Source organism: Hypanus sabinus, unplaced genomic scaffold (assembly GCF_030144855.1).
Source record: "Hypanus sabinus isolate sHypSab1 unplaced genomic scaffold, sHypSab1.hap1 scaffold_763, whole genome shotgun sequence".
In the NCBI taxonomy this organism is placed as follows: Eukaryota; Metazoa; Chordata; class Chondrichthyes; order Myliobatiformes; family Dasyatidae; genus Hypanus; species Hypanus sabinus.
In genome coordinates this window covers 1-19475 of record NW_026781614.1, presented here as the reverse complement: position 1 = coordinate 19475, position 19475 = coordinate 1, and positions in this window count along the sequence as shown.

The following is a 19475-nucleotide window of genomic DNA, read 5'->3' as shown; positions in this document are numbered from 1 at the left end:
TTCAACTGGTTTAAAAATAAACACCTTTTAATTTATTTACAATCCAATTGTGTCAGAGAAGTGCAACACCGGGTTGCGACATTATGGTTAAGTTAGTGAATTAATGTTGAAACTGCAAACAATGGAAATTGTGATGTTACTAAGAGTTACAAATTGCGAGTGGCATTCCTCCGGCAAAGGGCATATTGTTTATCAAACACCAACAGACCCGACTCCCCACCTCACGTTACTTCACCCAGTGTCAGTGCGACTCTTGTCCATCGTTTGAGCATATAAACCGAGAGTAAAGCGCCCTCTTCACTCCGATTCTCTCTCAATTGTAATCACAGCTCATCTCACTGTAACCTTATTTCCACTCCCGATGAGGAACCATCATCAGCTTTTTTGGGTGAAGTGGAGCAAATTTTGTCCTGGGTAGAAAACGTGTCCATGTTTATCATGTTTACGTTCGTTATCATTCAGAGAAATGTTGGCTCTGAGAAAATAAACTTCTGCCTTCTGTTTGACCAACATGGAACAGAGAAAGGTAAAGAACGGGAGCAGGTTCCTCGGCCCACAGTGACAGAGCCCACCATGTCGTCGTATAAAACGGAACACACGCACTGACACTCGATCGAAAACTAATCCCACTACCTTCGCCCCCCCCCCGTTCCCCACAGCACTGTATCAATCGACAAACTAACACACGGCAGTGCGCTGTCTTCACGGCCTCGTCTCCTTCCCCGAAATAATACCACTGTCCTCTGGACCGACCGCCCAGAGCCAATCCCCCAAATAACCCATCGGCAACACTCTCGCCACAGGTGCAGAGACCAAGAGAAAATTGCGGAGCGATTGGCAGGACTGCGTCGGGGAGAAAGAATGTGTAGCAGGCGAGAGGTGGCAGCGAAGGGAGTCCGGAGTGGAAACGTTAGAAGAGAGAGAGAGAGAGTGAGAGAGACAGGGAGAAACAGAGAGTGAGAAAGGGGGGGGGGAGTGCGGGAAGCAGAGCTGGGAGGAAGAGGGAAGAGGAGACTGGGAAAGAAAGAGAGAGGCTCGGAGCCTCGGGAGCAGGAAGGGGCTGGATGTTGCGGGGCAGTACGGTTGTAAGAGGGGGAACAGTAGAGGGGGGAATATAAGGGCAGAGAGATTGATGTAGGGAGAGAGATGCGGAGGGAGAGTAAGCGAAAGAGAGAGGTGATGAAGTGTGAAAGACGAAAGGTGACAGAGGGAAATAAGGGGAGGGAGGGAGCAGTGGGTCAAGAGAGGGGTAACGAGATGGGAGAGAATGAACGTAGCAGATAAGTGTGAGAGCGTGAGGGAAAGAGGAGGTGAATTAAAAAACTGGGAAGTGATAGAATAGCAACGAAGTGCCAGTAGCATGGGATAGAGAGAGGAGGGAGAAAGCCTGCGGGGAAGAGGAACAGCGAGAAATGGTGCCAGGAAGAAATAGGGGCCGAGAAGAGCAGGGGAGAGGTAGGAGACTAGGGGAGAGTGAAGGAGGGAGTGATGCAGTGAAAAATATGGGCGTGTAGTGGGATGGGATGTAGAGGAGGATGAAGGCTGAGTGTGTGCCTTGAGAAAGGGGGGTTGGGCTGAGGGAGTTACAGGGATCTGCAGCTGTGGGGAAAGACGGGGGAGGGTGAGGAAAGAGAGGAGCAAGTGGTAGAGAACGCTACACTGTAGAGAGAAGTATACACACGAGGCAAGTGAGGGGAAGGGAAGAGAGGGGTAAAGTGATATTGTTTCAATCTCTGTTTCCGATATTTTACCTCAACCTCCCGATATCGAAAGAGCGCGTAGAATTTTGACTTTGAAATCTCGGGATCCGAATAAGCCAAGGTCAGTTTGGTCTGTTTCATTCGTTTCAAAGTTGAAGAACAAATCATGAAATATGCAAGGAAACACAGAGTTTTTAAATTCAAGGTTTCCGAGGTTCGTTATTATGAAGATTATCCACTGGATGTTATGGCCTTGCGGTGTAAATTCGTTCCAACCATGAAGATAGCCCATGATAAGGGATTATTCCCATCAGTTCACTATCCAGCCCGTTTAAAATTAATTTCCCAAGATTCGACTCCACTTGTTTTTTTTTAAACCCAAAGAGGCATTGGACTCTATCTTAACTCTACTTCGGTTGCAGCCGAGTTTTAGGACTAATGAATAATTGCTATTTGAGAATGAAAATAAGCTTTGAAGATTTCAGTTTTTCTTAAATTGTTCCTTGATCGATGGTCCACTTTAAGATGATGTGTGATGAATGGCTTTTCCGAAATCTGTTTGGTCTACTGAGCGAATTAACACAGCGGGTCCATTGTTAACCGGTTAGGTTATTTGTTGCTATCCTCCTTTTATTTCATTAATTACTTGATAATTTTCATAGTTCTTAAGGATTTTGTCTTATATATGCATAGTTGGGAGAACTCAGTAGATAGAAAATTTGTTTTTATTTCTAAAAAAATGTTTTTCATTGGTCGTGTAAGTTAAATGAAAATTGGCGCTGATTTTTTTCTTCATGAGAGATTACGTAGTATTCTTCTCTTTGTTTAATTTTATTGTTTTAGCGTTTTGGGAGACTGCTTCTGCATTCACCAGCTTATTTTTAAGGATTAAGTATAAACTGTTATTTCGCTCTGCAGGGCTTTCCTATTTCAGGACAGTGTGGGTTTTTTTGTAACGGGGGGAATTATGGAAAGCTTTAAAAATTAACATTATAAAATGGGCAGCTGGCGGCGTCTTTCTCTTCTTTTCCTTCTATAGGGACTGGTTTTGAGTTATAAGATTAATTGTAGGATTAATTTTAGTTTACCTTTTTATATGTTTTCCCATTACGAAGTTCGGAGCATACATGTTTTGTATATTGTTATATTTATCACAGACAGTTTTGATTAGTCCTCGCTGGTATGAGTTTGTTTATGAGTTAGATATTCCTTTTTCTCTGGTAATTAAACAGGTAAACGTTATGTTCGAACGTATGTGGTTGGAATCATCCTATAAGCACAAGAGGACTTTTAAAATCATTAATCAATTCCAACCCGATATAGTTTTTGCTCAAGAAACGCCTATCAGAACGAGCGATCAGAATAGATTTTTTACATGTGGACGGGCCTTCAATTTCAAGCTACTTGTCAGAATAAAACAAAGGGAGTATCTATTTTTATTAAATCTAATATTTTATTCATCCAAAAGACATTGTGTCAGATATTAATGGTAGATGTTTAATTGTTAAAGGAGCAATTTGTGAGAGAAAAATGGTCCTGGTTAATCTATATGGACCTAATGTGGATGATCCTGTTTTTAAAAAAAGGTTTTTCCTTTCTTGCCGGATTTGACTGAACATATGTTGTTAATGTGGCGTGATTTCAACTGTTGTTTAAATCCTTTGTTTGACAAGAGTCCAACCAAACAGGGGCTTCCGTTTTGTTAACTCTTTTTTAATTGATTTTGGCCTGGTTGAAATTTGGAGACATTCATCTCCTAATGATAGAGATTGTTCTTTTTTTTTCCAAATGTTCACAAAAAATATTCTATAATCGAATATTTTATAGCTGATCCCCGATTTTTGTCCGTGTTATGAGTGATGAGCAGACATGATGGACAATGGGGGTGAAGCGTTAACCATTCCCAGCACCCCCTTCTAAGAACCACGAAATATTACTGTTGTTATGCTGACCATGAGAGACGAAAAACAGGCAAGAACATCAGCGACAGATAGGAGAGAGGGGGAAATTGCTGATTAACTGTATTGTGACTCCTTTTTGAAATTATTTACTGTTTCGCTGCAAGGACAATAGTTTGCTCAATAACATTCCTAATGGCCTAATTTGATGGACATTGTCATTCAGAATTGATGGATAGCTGAGTCCCCGTTGGTAGGGATAAAAGACAGGTCTGGAGAGACACCCTCCAGACACACCAGTGGACGCTGATCGATTGCTGGAACCAACAAAAAGGTGGGGGCTTCGAAGACCGGACCAGGTGGTCGGTCAGTAAGGCTATCAGTGAAAACGCAGGGCCGGTGGGGACTTGTGTGCGTGTCCAGTCATGCCAGAGTGACGAGTCCACCACAGAATAACGGTCTAGCTGAAGGACGGAGAGGTCATTACTGAATGGCCACAACGATATGACGGATTAAGAAAGCAAAGGAAGGTTTAGCTGCTGTAACTAATTGTTACAGCTCCCTCGCTCTCTCTCTCTTTCTCTGTCCAACGATTTCAATACAACAACCATAACTACATCAGCACTCATGAACTGATCTGAACTTTATGCTTTTCTATGAAAAATCATTTCTAACTAGACATCGATAGAGCTTGTTCATTATTGACCAGGATTATTCCTATACTTTTAGGTTTATTACTGCAAACATGTTTTATGTGTATATTTGCATTATTGATATGGTTTTGCTTATTTTATTACTAAAAACCTTTAGTTTGGTACCACTAAATTCCAACGGATTCTTCTTTCTCTGCTGGTTGGACACCCAGTTACGGGGTACGTAACATCTGAAATCCAGAGATGAGAATCTGATGCTCTCGTTCTCTCGGATCATGCGTCTTTAAGCTTAGCTTTTGAATTGAATGCTGTTATTATTGCAAATTTGCCTTGGCGCTTTCCAGAAAATTAATTACAAATTTCGGACTTTGTCAAATTTATTGAGACAAAATCTATTGTTTTTGATTTTTTTTTAATAATACGGGAGATATGTACAAATTGATTACATGGGAAACGTTTAAAGCATTTTTATGCGGTCAGATAATTTCCTATTTAGCTAAGCTTAAGAAACAGACAAAAAGAGAGTTAGATAAGATTTCAAAACAAATTAAAGACTTGGATTTATGCAAGTTCTCCTAATATTGATTTATTCCAGCAGAGTTGAACTCCAATCACAATGCAATTGGATATTAATTTATCCTATTGAAAGAAATTTGCTCAAATTGAAACGTCAATTTCATGTGTTTGGGGATATAAATAATGAGCTTTTAGCATCTCATTTAAAAGTAGCTCGAGCTATCAGACAAATGTTAACCATTCGTAAGGGAGACGGTAGTTTAGCATGTAATTATGAATATATTATTTATTTCTTCAAGACGTTTACATTGTTCATCATGTAACACTTGCTCAACGGGCTGGGATATGTGTAGGGGAAAACTTCCAGCCACTCTACAACCCCGCCTCCCGTAGAAGCAGTTGCTGTGCAAAACAAAATTAATGCAGCGACACACACACAACCAGATACCGTTATAGAATATACCTTAATGATTTTACTAGAACTAAATGGTTACTAGCAATTCAGATTCAGATTCAGTTTTTTGTCACTCAGAAAACACAAATGCAATGCAGTTAAAAATGAGACAACGTTCCTCCAGAATGATATCACAAAACCACACGACAAAACAGACTACACCATAAAATCCACGCAACGTTTGGTAATCCCCAATCCAGAGTCCGGAGAGGATGCTGCGTATGAATAGAGCGCTGCCGTCCAGCGCGTTTCCCGGAAAGGAGCCCCAAATCGACCAGACAAAACAAGACCAGAAAGTAAATCTACAAGACCTGCACAAAACCACATAACTACAACGTATAGTTACAACAGCGCAACCAATAGCATAATTGATATATTAAAAAAAAACAGACAATGGGCATAGTAAATATAGCCCAAGATTTAAAAATGTTCAAAATAAATCACCACAGTTTCCACACGTCCCCAGGGTCCCGATAGACTCGCCATCCCACGCCGGCGGCAGAAAGGAATACCCCCGCTATGGACTTACACGGCGCCGCCCGACTCAGCCTCCCAGACGCAGCACACAGCGAAAGCGACCTGAGTCCGTCGAAAGGACGCCGAGCTGACCACCGTCCCCTCCGGCACAGCTTCTCCGAACACCATCCTCTGCCGAGCGTATTAAGACGGACATCGGCAACGCGACCCCGAGGACTGGGGGCCTGTTCTTCCCAGCAGAGTCCCGGACCTCACAGCAGCAGCAGCAACGAAGAAGATCATCCTGGAATTTCCCGATGTTTCCCCGTGCTTCCACGTCCGTTTTCAGTCGATTATAATTGCGCACGGTATCCCTCTTCATAAATAACAGATAATCAGTTCCGGAGTGGCCGCTGCAAGCTGCGTCGCGCCACCATCTTGGATCTACACTTGCAGTACAGTACAGTATATAAGAAGGAAAAGGAAATAAAATAAAACGTGCCAAAACTTATCAGAGTTCGGTCAATTTGGTGCACATCATTGGAGCTCAGCTATCGAACCGTTCGACCCCCCCCTGGCTCTCCTCCGACCTCCGGGTCTTCGCACCTGGGGCCACCCGCAGCGGTCAACCGAGCATTGCCGCGCACGTCCACCTTCCTCGGCGACTTCGTTCCCTCTCCCCGAAATAAAACCGCGAAAACCCACCTCCCAGACAACAAGACAAATGAATACAATCCCCCACTATCAGCAATTCTAAACCTAAACCAACTGCAAGAGAAAGCAATTATCATAACAAAGAAGCCATTTCAATTACATACGCAGTACATTCTCCCCCCACTAACAAAAGTCCAGCCCTCATGACATCACCAGAGTTCCCCGGTGCTTCCTGCAAGGCACAAGACCCAGGTGCAGTTCAGATCATACTCGGTTCTCCTGGCTCCGGGGGGTGTCTACTTTTCTGAGATCTCCGTGCCCCTCTGCCTCAGACACCAAGGGGGACTCTACTGTCGAACCCCACCCTCCCCCTCACTGGACTCCCGCTTCACTTGAGAACCCACTGCCTCGGACTCCCCATGTCTACCCGTCAGATCCTCACTCCTTCCCTCACTGGGCTCCCCCCTCACTTGAGAACACTCTGGCCCGCGGTCAGGCTCCATCCTCTCTCCCCCCAACGGGGTCCAGTATAGGCTTGGCTCAGTGACGCAGGGAAAGGACGACAGTGTAAAGTAGCCGGAGTGAAGAAAGCTGGAACAACACGTCAAGAGGAAGAAAGAACGATATTTACAGAACAGAAGAAAGGATCAGGTAAGGCTATAGCGAATCACCGTGTAGACAGGAAGGAATTTAACAATGGTCTTAACAGAGTAATACGTGGATTTGAGAAATCCTTGGCGAATTGCACTGTGAAGAACAGGAGGAGAATGGGGAGATTATGGGCAGATCAGAGGTAAAAGAGGAAAATGTATTTGGTGTCGACGGAGGCGGTGCAGCTCCTCACTGAATACATTGATCAATGTGAACACAGCGTCAAAAGGCAGGTATGCTCGAACATGCCGACGCTGAGAAAGAGGATGCGATTGAAACTTAGAAAACATTATGATACATGATTCCCGGTGCCGGAAGAGATATAATCCAGGTAAATTTGAAAGGCGAGCTCAGATATTGCTGAGCTTTTGGACGGAATATGTGTGTCTTCGCTGGCCACGAAAGTAGAACTAGATGATTGGAGGGTGGGAGATGTTATTCATTTGTTGACGAAAAATAATAGGGGTACTTCTTGGAATTATAGACCAGGGAGTCTTACATCTGTAATGGGTAAACTGCTGCAGACGATTATTGAAGAAGGAATTTATGAGTATTTGGAGAAACGTAGTCTGGTTACCGAGAGAAAACATGGCATGCTGTGTTTAATGAATCAGATTGGATTATTTGAAAAAGTGAATATTAAAGAAACAGAAGAATCAGGACAGTCGATGTGGGTGCATCAATCTTGATCAGGCGTTTGATCAGTTCCCCACAGTAGACTCATTCAGAAAGTCAGGAGGCAAGGGATCCAGGGAAACCTTGCTGCGTTGATTCAGAATTGTCTTCCTAACAGAAGGCAGATGATGTAGTAGACAGAGTGAATTCTGCCTGGGAGACAAAGGACAGCCGTGTTCCATGGAGAGTCAAAACTCCGGTACACTTCACAACTCTATTGCGAGTCTGCCAAGAACCAGCCGTCCCAAATGGCAATCCGAATTCCCAATTCAAGTACACACCAATTTATCCAAATGCCAATTTACCTGCGAATCGTGGTTTTATCGTATCGGGTGTAGATACGCTAATATTTCGATCCATTTAACCCTGAATCCACATGGCCGGTGTGGAATCAGTGTCTCCCTCTGAAATCAATAATAAATGAAACATACAAAACTACACAAACTAAAAACGCAGCGAAGGCAAAGCAATAATCAGGCTCACACTTGTCTCCCTTCAAACCCATCGCAGGCAATTGGGGAATACAGAATAACCATCCAAATTACTTCAGTGTTGTAAGGACAGAGGGATCGAACAGTATCAACGACTTTCTAGATCGGTCGGTGCTGTGAGACACTGAAATTCTAAACCAGATACACAGTCAGACAGCCATAGGAAACTACAGCACAGAAACAGGGTCTGCAGTCCGTCAGGTCACTGAGGAATTACTTAAACTGCCTACTGCCATCGATCTCACCGGGACCGTGACCATCCATATCCCTCTCATCCGTGTACTTCTCGAATCATCTCTTAAACGTTGGCATCAGAATCTCAATTACCATTTGTGTTGGCAGCACTGTCTACACTCTGTCGACCCTCTGAGTGAAGACGTTTCCTCTGATGTTTCTCTTAAACATTTCACATTTCACACTTCACCCATGATCTCTAATTGTATTCTCGCCCAACATCAGTGGAGAAAGCCCGCTTGCATTTACACTCTCTATACGCCTCATAATAATGTTGTATACCTCTATCAAATCTCCCCTCAGTCTTCTATCCGCTCGGGAATAAAGTGCTGACATATGTAATCTTTCTTTCAATTAAACAAAATCAGTCCGTTCCGGCAATAGCTGTGTAATTTTTTTCTGAATTATTTTAATCATAATTTCATCTTTCTTGCACACCATATTCCAAATTAGGCCACAATAAAGCCTTAAACAACAGCAATTTTACGACCCAACTCCTATACTCAGTACTTTGGTCTTTGAAGGCAAATGTTAGAAAATCTTTTTTTACGACCCTGTCTACCTGTGCCGCAACTTTCATTGAATTATGGACCTACATTCCCAGATTCGTTTGCCCTATCGTACTCCGCAGTACATGATTTCTCATTGTGTCAAACCAACCCTGGCTAGTCCGCCCAAAGGGCAACATCTAACACTTGTGTGTGTTAAATCCGATCTGCCATTTTCAGCCCACTGTTCCAGCTGGTCCAAATCCTGCTTCATGCTCCTGTACTCTTCCCCGCTGTCAAATACACCCGTAATGTTGTTGACATCGGCCAATTATACACCGTTAAAGTTAACAACATTATTATCCAGACAGTTGATATAGATTACCAATAACAACGGGCACAGCGACGATCCCTGAGACACTTGACTCATCACAGGTCCCCCGTCAGAGAGACAACCATCCGTTACCACACTCTAGCTTCCCCAACGTAGCCAATGGGACTGCAATTTAATAGTTCATCATGAAAGCCAACCTTCTCGAGCATCCTCCCCTACGGAACCTTGAGAAATTCCTTGCTGAAGTCCCTGTAGACGGCATCCACTGCCTTGCCGTCAACACCACTCCTGGTAACTACCTCGGAAAGCTCTGTGAGATTGGTTAGACATGACCTACTATGCACTGGCCCATACTGACTATCGCTAATGTTCCTGCTTGTCCAGATAATTCCCTTCATACCCCATGACAAGCGTAGTCTGAACACCGAGGGCAATTCATCATTACATAATACTTGGCGAGTCCCTTCCAAGCAAAACTATCGAGATCATCCAGCGGTCGGCACTGATTTTATGGCTTTTTTTTTTTAAGTTCTCCTGCACATTATTATCCGACGCATTGAGAGTCGTCTGGAAAAGCAAGGCGTCAAAGCTGTAAAGAATTAGTCGACTTACTTAACTATAGGAAGAAACGCTACACTCGATCGAGCACGGAACATAGAATATTACAGCACAGTACACCAGGTTCTGATAGGCTTTCAATTAAAGTAAGTTCGATCTAACACACCCACCCCCGCACCTGAATCAGAATCAAAGGTTTCAAAGGTACATTTAAAAAATCAGAACCAGATTTACTAATACAGACATACGTCATGAAATTGTTAACTTTACGGTAACGGAACAATGAAATACGGGATAAATAAATACAGAGAAAACAAAACTGAGATAATACAGGTGGCAGCGGGGAGAAAAACTGTTCCTGAATCGCTGAGCCTGAGCTTTCAGGCTTCTGTATCTCCTTCCCGATGGTAACACTGTGTAGAGGGCACGTCCTGTTAGTGGGCAATGTTCATGATGGACGCCACTGAGACAAGAATCATCCCTTGCAACAATGATCAATGAGATACAGAGAATCTGTATTTAGCAACAATTATCTTTTATTATTTCTACTAAAAGCACGTAGATTTACACACTATCTTCCTGTGTGCACCCTACTGGAAACCCAGACACTCCATGAACAGTCAACGAAGATAAAAGGTATTACCCGGGAAAAGAGTCTACGCTGGCAAGACATTCCATAGAAACATAGAAAACATAGAAACTCTACAGCACAATACAGGGCCTTCGGCCAGCAAAGTTGAGCAGAACATGTCCCTACCTTAGGACTGACTAGGCTTACCTATAGCCCTCTATTTTTCTAAGCTCCATGTACCGATTCAATCGTCTCGTAAAAAGACCCAATCGAATCCGGCTCCACTACTGTTGCCGGGTGCTTATTTCACGCACTCACCTCTCTCTGAGTAAAAAAAAACTTACCCATCCGCTGTACCGACTCCCCAGCACCTTCAAAATGTGTCCTCCTGTGGCAACCATCTCAGCCCTGGGAAAAAGCCTCTGAATCTCCACACGATCAATGCCTCTCATCATCTTCCGATCCTCATGTTCCCGATCTCCACGTGTCCGTGTGGTCCTACTTTTCGGCAATGGTTGGTCTCTGGCCGCTGGAGAGTTATCACCCCTGCCTATTTGAAGCTCAGGAATCTTATATTGTTCCTCGTCAATGGAACCATTGGATCTCCAAACGATTGTCTCAAGGTCACCTGGCCTACCTGGGTCACCTGGTTACTGATCATTGTACAGAGCTACAACCAACATATTGCACGTGGCTCTGCCCACCCCAGCCTTGTGTATTCGTCTCTTTACACCCTGACTGGTCCAAATCAGTTACATGAGGCAACCGAGACAGAGGGTAACGGGACTACAGATTGTTTCTTTGATATGTCTGGCATTTTACATAACAAGTAACTGCTCCTCTGAGCGTTGTCTTCGGTTTATTGCTCTGATTAGATTGTCCCAGAGTCAATTATCAGTTCAGAGTCCACGCCCTTCACATAACAAATGGCGACTTGTTTGAGAATGGTCTCAGGGTTAGCAGATCATTACCTAAAGCTCCCTGTGTCCACACTCAGTTCCTCTGATTAAATTATTCCAGTGCAAGAATAAGTTCGTAATCCACAAAATGGGGGAAACTGAGAGAGCTGGTTTGCCTGCATCCCTGTCCTTGATCAGACTGTAATTTCTTCAGGCCAACAGTGTTTTATGAACCATTCAATCTGACACGACTGTACCTTTCTCGGGTCTGCTGTCATCTGAATGCACCAGGCTGGATGATGGAAGTCTTGCAGAGATGCCGAGTGCTGTAGTGGTCGAAGGGGTTTACAGAATTGAGGTGCGATGTAGGGGTTGGAACGGTTTTGTTACGTGCCCCGTAACGGGTTAAAAGAGCCAGCATAAATGGAACACACCTAGAGTCTGGTATTGCTACAAACAAAACTGTTTATTAGTATCTACGTATTATAGAAATATAAAACCAGATAAATCAAACAGGTTAGCAGAGTTAATGCATATATAAGTTTGTAAATATAAAACCCCAAACTTCTTCAAGCTTAGGTGGTAAATGATACAGGCTTGCGATGGTATAGGAATGACGTCAATTTAGTTCGTGATTTTAAGTTGAGTAGAATTGAGGAGAGAGAGAGAGCGAGAGGTGATTTGTTTTCCAAGTAAGCCGATGCCGTCAATCTTTCAGTTGTCCGCCGAAGTCCTGATAACGTTCCCGACTGTGACCACACAAAATGGTACAGTCTTCACCCGGAAAAGCTATCAACCCAGTCAAGGGTTAAAAACATCGATAACATTCCACTGGTCACACCCTTACCACACTGCGAGCAAACCCCACCCTCTCGTGGGCAGTGAAAGCTCATCCAGTGTCTATTTCTTCTGTATATCTCTCCGTGTCCTCCGTGTGTCTGTGTGTCTTTGAAAATGGAATTGAAGGCAGAGGTGACACTTTCCAGAGTCAACCGAGGGCCGCATGTCAGTACGAGTTCCACAATGGAAACAGAGTGATGAGACTTTCTCCAATCACCAGAATCGGCACGGAGCGGTGCACTGCAGGAGCAGAAGGAAGTGTGATTGACAGGTGAGCTTGAACACATCGATGTTCTGGACAAACATATAGTGACCGTTACTTAAGAAAACAGATTGAGGGAATTCTGCGTTTTCTCCTTGGAGCGACGGAGGATGAGAGGTGACCTGATAGAGGTGTACAGGGTGATGTCAGGCATTGATCGTGTGGATAGTCAGCGGCTTTTTCCCAGGTCTGAAATGGATGCCACAAGAGGATACAAGATTATGGTGCTTGGGAGTAGATACAGATGAAATGTCAGGGGTACGTTTTCTACGCAGAGAGTGGTGAGTGCGTGGAATGGGCTGCCAGCGACGATGGTGGAGGCGGACACGATAGCGTCTTTTAAGAGGCTTTTGGATAGGTACATGGAGCTTAGAGAAATATATGGGCTATGTCTAAACTTAGTAATTTCTAAGGTAGGGGCATGTTCGGCACAACTTTATGGGCCGAAGGCCCTATGCTGTGCTGTAGGTTTTCTATGTTTCTATGTTTGTATGAAAGACAATAAACCGGAAAGCAAATGAGGAGAAAAACAGACAACCTCATGGCAAATAATAGAACAGCCTGAAACCCTGCGGTGTGGTCACTGATTTTACTTGTCACTTTTGTTCAAACTAAGAAAGGATGGCGAATTGTGGCTGGTAGAATTGTGGCTGGTTTGAGAATATCTTTAAAGTTAAATCGACTGCATCGCAGGGCACGGGTATGGGCTGTTCAAGTCATTCACTGGAAGAGGTCAGGGTCCTACCAAACGGTCCATGGGTACGTTGGAAGACATTTTGCTTCAAATTGTTCAGAGCCGCCGCTAATTTCCCGAGGACTCGTTCCTTTTTTGACCACAGGTCTCTGGAATATCGTTGTGGATCTTTTAAATTGTTTGGACGAATATAAGTGCAGTGTTATTGTAATACATGTCAGCTGTCATTGTTTATTCCACCACTCACACCGCCCGGAATGACTGGAACAAACAAAAGAAAAGAATGAACGGATATTACCCTTTAATAAACGAGTGTTCTCCATTTCACCTGCCAGAACAAACTCCTTCCCTCAATTTCAGAAGCGAATCTGCTCCGTCAAATGTCACAAAATAAATTGACTTCAATATAAATGCCAACTTTAAAAGCAACACACTTCAATAAAAAAAGATAAATTACAAAAAAGAAAGAAATTTAAAAAAACAACACGGATATTAAAAAAATCATATTTAAATACCTGAAGCCAGGTATCATGGAAAATATCGTGGATAATTCACATTATGTTTTGTTTTAAAGTAAATAGATAGCAATATCCCTTTAGGAGCCAAATTAATGTCACGGGGACAGTCAGTAAAAATAGTTTAATGTAAGTGTTTGTGCTGTTGGTTGTCACTAATGTCCCTGACGTGACAGCCACGCAAATTGACTCAGTGGAATTGCTCTCAACTCAATAAATTTCTGTCTGCTAAACCGATCCCCAGTCCATCTGAGCAGCTGAAACGCTCCGCACAACTGAACGCTTCTTCTTACGGAATATGGGATATGCGGCGATTTACTACATCGCGGGCATATTCTATCCCACACTTGTAGCGGTTGGTGTCCCCGGTAAGATGCCGGAGCTGGTCACTTTATGTATAGTGCTTTCGAAACTTTGCTGCGGTATCCGCACTCTTACTGAGCGCAGATGTTACCGTCGGCTGAAACGTGTTTCCGGAATGGAGGATTCAGGCATCTAACGGTTTTATTGCCATTTTTCATTTTTTGATCGGAGTGTTTTCCTCTTCTGTCAATTAAGTTGGTGATATCGTCACGGTTTCATAATTGCGCATCGCTAGGCTTTCTGAAGTGACGCTGCTGTCCGCTTTTCCAGACCCGAGTCTCTATCAGAGCAGACACTTCAATCATATAACTACATGCCAGCTTACTTAAATGTCGGCCCAGTCTATTTTCGACACGTAGGTCTGTTCTTCTGTAAGTCAGTAAATGAGAACTCGTGCTTTCTATCTCCATGATGCCACTTTGATACCGCTACAAATAATCCCGTCTGTTACTTCACATCTAATGATGGAAATGATGTTTACAGGAACGATCGACTACTCACTGGTCCGTGAGTCGTGGAACTCGGACGCCTCGCTCTAAACCGTGGGAAGGTCGCCAATCCACTGACACTCACATCCGTCATTGTCCTCCAGCCGGAGTGCAGCGACGGAGACCGCACCCACTGGATTTCCGCTTTCCACTTCCACAGACCATACCCTGCAGGAATCGGGGGGAGGGGTCATTGATCAGTTGCAGCTAAACCATATTCTGCATAGCATCGTTATAATGGTTGTTCAGTGAGTTGTCACTGACGATATTTATTTTTTATTCAAATTTCTTGCAGTTAATTTAACGGCGATTGCGATCCTATCTCGGGGAAAATGCGGACTCTCCAAATGCATCACCCGTTACCTGGTTGGAATGGCAACAGCGGATCTGATGGTGGTTATCGTTGTTGCTTTAGTGGAACAGACCAACTATATCCACAATTATTACAGATCCCTGCTCATCACTCCTGTATGCGCTCTGACACTTGTATTTCGGGACATATTGATCGATTGTTCTGTTTGGTTCACGGTAAGTTTTACCTTCGATCGCTTCATCGCAATATGTTGCGGAAAGCTGCGGGACCGATACTGCACCGAGAGAACAGCAACGGTGGTCATCGTGACCGTTGTTATAGTGAGCTGTGGGAAATGTGCCCCATTATACTTTGTCATTGAACCTTACGCCATCATTGACAACACGCCGTGGCGTTGCGCCCTCACACAGGAATACGCTACTTCAGACGTGTGGAGAGGATACGAATTACTGGAGAGCATTTTAACACCATTGCTGCCAATCGGATTAATCCTGTTGTTTAACGGGTTCACTGTAAGACATATCATTGCGGCAAATATAGTCCGCAGAAAGCTTCGACACAGCGGCGACAATCAGAAAGATGCCGAAGTGGAAAACCGCAGGAAATCGATGATTTTGCTGTTTTCTATATCAGCAAATTTCATATTATTTTGGATGGCCTATTTAGTCCATTCCTTGAAATGGCAAGTGGAAAGCTATTTTTACGAGAACAGATATTTGAGTTCCCCGGTATACATCCTACAGCAATTTGGGTTCATGCTGGAAATACTCAGCATGTGCACCAATACTTGTATCTATGCACTGACGCAGAGGAAATTCAGGGAAGAGTTGAGGAATGGAATAACGTATGTGTTTACATTGAATGGCTATCTGTGTAGATCACACCCGTGTTTAATGGTAAGTAAGCGGAATTTTCAATAAAGCAGTTTTTTCAATGAACAGGTTTAGCAAAAATGTCATTAATTCAAACAATCATATGCCTGGTCATTCGGAAATTGCTGAAATGGCAAAAGATTGTTTGCTTCATATGGTTCAGGTAGGTAGCAATACAAACGCTCAAAGCTGCTGGCGTGATTGTTACTCTGATTGAAGAATGTTTCAAACTATCACAGACACTCGACTGTCACAAGGGCAGGGATGGCTTCAGGACTTTCCGGGTTTTAGATGTTGAAGAATGGAAAGGCTCGGGTAACAGAGTGTAAAGGGACTGCGATGAGGAACCAGGGACAGTATCGCAGCTGCAGAAAGGGAGGACAACGTGGAGTGTTTGTTTGTTAATAGACTGGGAAGCGAACACAGAGACATGAAGGGCTCGATCACCCCATTTAGAGTATTCTGTATAGCCGCCGACCTGTTTACCACCCCCCCAAAAAAAAATCAAGATCTGCAAACGGGAACGGTGAGGGACCGATCGGGAAGCGGATCTTTGACCTGTGTAATGGTATTGGCACTGAAATGGTATTGAAACTTCCACAATATTCATTGGCACCTTCCCTGGGTAAAAGGTCTGGCATAATCTCTCAGTTATGTGCTGGAAGGATTCATGTCAATGTAAAAAGAAAGACAGTCGCGTGAACAGCCCAGACCGGATCGAATATTAGAAAAGGGAACAAATCAGGTGACAGATCTCTCCGCGGGTCAGCATGTCAGAAAGACAGGGCAGAGCTCCCCTCTATTTACCTTACTCGGGGATATGACCAGAAAGCATGAGATGTATTGAACAGTTTTTTTTTACAACCCTGTCTAACTGTGGTGCAACACTCATTGAATTATGGACCTTCATTCCCAGATTCGTTTGTTCTATCGTACTCCCCAGTGCCCTATTTCTCATTGTGTCAGACCAACCCTGGCTGGTCCTCCCAAAGTGCAACATCTAACACTTGTCTGTGTTAAATCCGATGTTTTCTTAAGACCATTGTTCCAATTGCTCCAGATCCCGTTTCCGGTACCATGCTCTGGTACTCATCCTCGATGTCAACTATGTAGGTAATGGTGCTGTCACCGACAGTTTGCTGATTCAGTTAACGACATCATTATCGAGATCGTTAATATAGATGACAAACAACAAACAACGATGACAGCAACGATCCGTGCGGCATTCCACTCGTCACAAGTCCCCAAACAAAGAGACACCCTTTATTACCACACTCTAGTTTCCCAAAGTAGACAATGGTGACAGCAATTTAATAGTTCATCATGAAAGCAAAGTGACTGAACCTTCTCCAGCATCCTCCCGAATGGAACCTTGAGACATTCCTTGCTGAAGTCCCTGATCGACGACATTCACTGCCTTGCCTTCCACACCATTCCTGGTAACTACCTCGTAAAATTCAGTGAGATGAGTCAGACATACGCACAGGACTATACAGACTATTGCTAATAGTCCTGACTCTTCCAGATACTTCCCTTCATATCCCATGACCAGCGTAGTCTGAACACGGAGGGCAATTCATCAATACATAATTCTTGGCGAGTCCCTTGCAAACAAAGCTATCGAGATCATCCAGCGGTCGGTACTGAAATTTATGGCCTATTGTTTTTTTTAAATTCTCCTGCACTTTTTTATCCGACGGTTAAGAACACTCTGGAAAAGCAAGGAGCTGTAGCTTTAAATAATTAATCGATTCACTGAACTATAGCAAGTATGGAGCTCGATGAAGCAAAGAACATAGAATATTACAGCACAGTACATGAGGTTCTGAAAGGCTTGAAGCTAATGTAAGTTCAATCCAACACATCCCCCTGCATTTGAATCAGAATCAAAGGTTTCAAAGGTACATTTAAAGAATCAGAACCAGATTTAATATCACAGACATACGTCGCAAAATTGTTAACTCTCTGGTAGCAGTACAATGAAATACAGGATAAATAAATATAGAGAAAACAAAACCGAGATACACGTGACAGCGGGGAAATAATGCTGTTCCTGAATCGTTGAGCCTGAGCTTTCAGGCTTCTGAAAGTCCTTTCCGATGGTGACCCTGTGTAGAGGCACATCCTGTTAGTGGGCAATGCTAATGATGGACGCCACTGTGAGATGATTCATCCGTTGTAACAACGAATAATGAGATACAGAGAATCTGTATTTACCAACAAGTATATTTTATAATTTCTACTAAAAGCACGTAGATTTACACACTCTCATCCTATGTGCACCCTACTGGAAACCAGAACACTCCATGAACAGTCAATGAAGAGAAAAGGGGTTATCCGGGAAAACAGTCTACACTGGCAAGGTATTCCATAGAAGCATAGAGAACATAGACAATCTACAGCGCAATACAGGGCCTTCTTCCCACAAAGTTGTGCCGAACATGTCACTACCTTCGAAATGACTAGGCCTACCTATTGCCCTCTTTTCTAAGCTTTTCTAAGCTTCAAAAGTCTCTTTAAAAGACCCAAGCGTATCCGCCTCGACCACTGTTGCCGGCAGCCTATTCAGCCCTGGGAAAAAGCCTCTGAATATCCACACGGTCAATGCCTCTCATCATATTCCGATCCCCATGTTCCAGATCTCCACGTGTCCGAGTGGTCCTATCTTTCGGAAATGGTCGGTTTTTGGCCGCTGGAGAGTTATCACCCCTGCGTATCTGAAGCTCCGGAATCTTATAGGAATATAGGGTAGCAAGAAAGGAGCTTACGAATGGGCTGAGAAGAGCAGGAAGGGGGCATGAGAATGCCTTGGTGAGTAGGGTAAAGGAAAACCCCAAGGATATCTTGGGATTGGCCTACTCCTGCTTCTATCTCTTATGTTTATGTTCTTATGTTATGTTTGAGAGACTACCAGACACGTATATCGAGGAACTTAATGTGGGGGAGGGTGTTAGTTGTTATGTGGGAAGCAGTGTTTGCGGGTCGGAAAAAACACTGTGGGCCGAAGGGGCTGTAATGTGGTATACTATTCTATGTTTTATGTTCTATATATAATACAGTAATAGAAAAACAGATAAATCCAACAGGGTTAGCAGAGTTTCTGCAGATATAAGTGTGTAAATATAAAACCCCCAAAACTTCCTCAAGCCTAGGTGGTAAATGATACAGTCTTACGATGGTATAGGAATGACGTCAGTTCAGTGCGTGATATTTAGTTGAGTAGAATTGAGGAGAGAGAGGTGATTTGTTTTCCAAGTAAGCCGTTGCCGTCGAACTTTCCGTTGTCCTCCGAAGTCCTGTTAACGTTACCGACTGTGACCGCACAAAAGGGTACTGTCTTCCCGCGGTAAAGCTATCACCCAGTCCAAGGTTAAACACACGGAGAGAATTCCACTGGTCACCCCCTTCCACACTGCGAGCAAAACCCACCCTTTAGAGGGCAGTGAAATCTCATCCAGTGTCTACTTATTCTTTATTTCTGTCCGTGATGTCCGTGTGTCTGTGTGAAAAGCCAGCTGACCTTGTATGTATCCCAACATGCTGAACGCCAGCTACCCATTATATGGCCCCGCCCCTCCTTAAAAGAATGGAGACTCACGAGCTGTTCGGTGCTCTCTCTCTCTCTCTCTCTCTCTCTCTCTCTCTCTCTCTCTCTCTCTCTCTCTCTCTCTCTCTCTCTTCTCTCTCTCTCTCTCTCTCTCTCTCTCTCTCTCTCTCGCTCTCTCTCTCTCTCTCTCTCTCTCTCTCTCTCTGACTCAGTGTACACTCACTCTCTCCCTTTTTAGAGGGCACATCCATATTGAATAACGCTTAGCATCTTGTCACACCTCCCTCCTGTTGAGAAAAATAAAGTTTGATCAGCGAGCAAAATTGTTGTCAAACATATGATTACAGAA